Source organism: Camelus bactrianus, chromosome X (genome assembly GCF_048773025.1).
Source record: "Camelus bactrianus isolate YW-2024 breed Bactrian camel chromosome X, ASM4877302v1, whole genome shotgun sequence".
Classification (NCBI taxonomy): domain Eukaryota; kingdom Metazoa; phylum Chordata; class Mammalia; order Artiodactyla; family Camelidae; genus Camelus; species Camelus bactrianus.
This window is the reverse complement of record NC_133575.1, coordinates 60552629-60556602: the sequence shown is the minus strand read 5'-3', so window position 1 is coordinate 60556602 and position 3974 is coordinate 60552629. Positions and strand designations below refer to the sequence as shown.

General features: G+C 36.5%; 1 pseudogene; it reads right to left on the bottom strand.

Annotated features, from left to right (window-relative positions):
- Window positions 1-257: 257 nt before the first annotated feature.
- Window positions 258-503, bottom strand: LOC105078915 (small ribosomal subunit protein eS27-like; annotated as a pseudogene).
- Between the last annotated feature and the right edge of the window lie 3471 nt (window positions 504-3974).

Below are 3974 nucleotides of genomic sequence, written 5' to 3'. Positions count from 1 at the left end.
TCACATAAATTAATTATATTGTTTTAAGTATAATACTCTTCACTTAAACTGTTCCAAGGTTCCCTGGTCCAGAAATTATTTTAGTCTCTCTGGAGAATGAATTTTAAATCTTTAGCCAAGGTGGAAGAAAAGCAGTTGAGTGGCTGTGCTCAGTATGGTGGAGTCCAGGGATCTAACTGATTTTATTTTATTTTTAAATGTTTAATCCAAAGTGTGTTTACTGGGATGGTTTCACATTCATCTGGACTCAGGGTGATTTAGTGCTGCTTCTGTCTGAAGAAGCATCCTTCTGTAAGCCTTGGTTTTCCTCCTGTAGGCTGGCAGAGGACAGCCACCAACAAACAAAACTACTGTTTGTGCATGGCTAAAATGATGATGATTTTATAGCATCCTGGGCATTCCACATCCATGAAGTAGGAGTTGGGGCTCTGTACCAGGCATTTCTCCTTGTGTTTCCTCTTCTCTTCTGGAGAGGGATGAAGAAGATCCTTTGCCAGAGGCATGTTCTCATGGGGAGGTTGTCACCACCGGAAAGGCTAACTGATTTTAGATGAAATTTAGACAATCAGCCCTCCAGTTTTTAGTACTGTCTTCATTCTCACTTTCAGAAGTACTCAGTGTTGCCAATTTTTGACCCTTTTGGGGGTTCTCAGGGTAAATTGGATTGTTTTTCAGCTTTCTCAATTGCTTGAGATTCAGCTTTCTCAGGAGTGCAAAGTCAGTTTCATCATTTCCTTCTTCCAAAATTATGTTGCTATTGTCTCCCTTTCTCTGGGTTCTAGTAGATTTATACCTTCATTATATCCCATTACTGTCATTATTGTGAGTTTTCTGGAGTATTCAGTCCACCATCTTTAACTGAAATCCCCAGATGCTATCATTTTTTTTTAATAGAGATACTGCGGATTGAACCCAGCACCTCGTGCATGCAAAGCGTGTGCTCTACCACTGAGCTATTACCCTCCCCTCTAGACACTATCATTTTTCAATCATTCTATGAATGGCATCTGTCCCCTTCCAAAACCTACTAGAACCTGGAGTTTGTGACATAAGTGCAGATACCTTGGGGTTAAGATGTAGAAGGGGTTATTTAGAGGAGAATAGGTGTGGACATTTCTCTAGTGGGAACTAAGTCTCCACAGACTGAGCAAGATGTGCTGCATTCACTGGGGACATTTTAAAGCTCACTAGTGTTTTGGTTTATTATTGACACTTGCACCTTCAGGCCTATATATAGTTGCATTCTACATACATAATTCATGAACTAATTAGTGCATATCATGTCCAGCATAAGGCATTTTCTAATATGTCCAGCATTGGAGGAGGGGATGGGGAAAAGCAGACAAAGAATTGGGTTTAGAAAACTTTGACATTAGTGATTACCCATCAAATATATGTAAACACAGACAGAATATCAAGATGAACCCCATCATCTAGCTTTAGCAATTATCAAGTCACGGCCAAACTTATTTCTTCTCTATCTCCATTCATCCTCCTCATCCCCTCTGCCCTACTCCAATCTTTGGGTTATTTTGAACCAAATTCAAGGAATTCTATACTTTTATCTGTGAATATTTTGCTATGTATCCATATGTATTCCCCCTTTAAAATATAATCACAATACTATCATCACACACACAGACATCTTAAAATCAATAGTAAGTTAAGTGATTTTAAAAGCTAATGTATGAGCTAGAGGTACGGTCTGTTCCATCCATGAATAGAATTTAGAACAGTATCAAATTGTATTATATATGATCCTGACCTTTTCAGGAACATTCAAGAAGAATTAGTCATTTAAGGGAACATATTTTAAAAGTCCTTATTTAGGGCATTCTATTCAAGTCTTCAAGTCCTTGTGCATCCTTGTTTTAACCACAATCCATAGAAAACTTGATGAAAGTAAGCTATGAGTGGAATATTATACACTAAACAAATAGCCTAAGGTTGATCAATATACCATTGTTTGTGTTCAGTAATTAGTAGATTGTCTGGAAGAAAGCCAGGGGTTTTCAGTTTTAGATCTAAGGAGTATCATGCATAGCAAAGGAAAATAAGACAATCATCTTCCCTAGGAGGATTTTTTTCCAGTTTAATAGTGTGCGTTGGTGTATATGTGGGACCCAGCCAACCTTTCAACAACATGGAGGGGGTTGGCTTCCATCCCCTTGTTACTACTCAGAGTAGGCTATGTTATTTTATTGTAACAAATATATAAGCCCCAAATTTTGATATCTTAATATAACAAAAGTTTATTTCTTGCTCATGCTCTACCAAAAGAAATGCTCACCAAAGATTTGTTCATTGTAGACACTCAGAGAATCAGGATGAAGAAAGTTTCATCCCTTCATGTGCTTCCATGATTACCACAGAAATGTGAAACGGGGGGCAAACTGTACATTGGCTCTTAAAGTGTACTATTGGATGTGACATGCATGTTACTTTTGCCTACATTTCATTGGCTAAAGCGAGTCATGTGACCATGTCTTACCTCTGAGGGGTAGGGAAGTTTAATCTTCCCTTGTGCTTGGGAAACAAAGAGTAGAAAATATTTGATAAACAGGAATAATGCCTAGCATACTCCTTCATAACACACACAGAAAACTTACAAGTTTTATATTGAGGGACACTATTAGGCTGATATGATTTGCATCCTAAAATGTAAAGTTACATTTGAGGGGACTCATCTGTCATACAGTAATTTGTGAATCTTGTTACAAGTCATTTCTTTCCATAAATTGGCTATTGTGAATAATGCCAAAATTGACATGGAGGTGCAGATATCTATATCTCTATCCATCCATCTATCTATCTATCACATTTTCTTTATCCATGCAATGTTTAGGTTGTTTCCATAAATTGGCTATAGTGAATAATGTTACAATGGACATGCAGACATCTCTTTGAGATCCTGTTTTTATTTCCCTTGGATATATACCCAGAAGTGGGTATTGAAATGATTGCTTAAGTTCCTTGTATATTTTGTACTTTTGAGAGGAGGGGTTGTGTGTTTTATTTGGGGGGTAATTAGGTTTATTTATTTATTTATTTTTGATGGCAGTACTGGGGATTGAATCCAGGACCTCGTGGACCTCGTGCTTACTAAGCACACACTGTATTGCTGAGCTATACTATTCCTTCTATAATTGGAATAGTAAGCCCTTATCAGATACACAGTTTACAAATATTTTCTCCCATTCTGCAGGTTGCCTTTTCATTCTGCAGAATCATACAATATTTGTCCTTATGTGTCTGGCTTATTTCATTTAGCATAATGTCTTTAATGTTCATCCATGTTATAGTATGTGCCAGAATTTCCTTTCATTTTATGCATGAGTAATATTTCACACTATGCATATACCACATTTTGCATCTATCAGTGCACACTTTGGTTTTTTCCACCTCTTGGCTAGTGTGAATAATACTGCTATGAATTACATATACTATGTACAAATATGTCTTCAGACCTCTACTTTCAACTCTTTTGGATATATAGCCAAAAGTGGAATTGCTGGATCATATGGTAATATTATTTTTAATTGTCTGGGGTACTGCCATACTATACTTTTATTTTATCATTGAAAAGTTTTTGTCTTCATCCCGAATGCCCAGAAAACCACTATCTTTAGAGCACAAAGATTTTTCATCACCAGTGTATGTAGAGAACTTTCTTCATCCTAGGCATTCACTGAATTACAAACTGAGTCATTGCTACCTTCAAATAATACATTATCCTCATCTCTAGTGTCAATGACATTATTATTTCCACAACAGCACACACCATTTTCACTGCTCTTAATTACTTCCTGTATATCTGACCTAATATCTGGTATTATTCTCCCTCTTTTTGAAGAACATCCTTTAAAACTTATTTTAGTTCCAGTCTTCAAAGTCCTTCAGTTTTTGTTTGCCTGAAAATGTCCATTTTTACCTTATTTGTACTTTATGTCTGTCTTGCCTAATCATTTAATTAA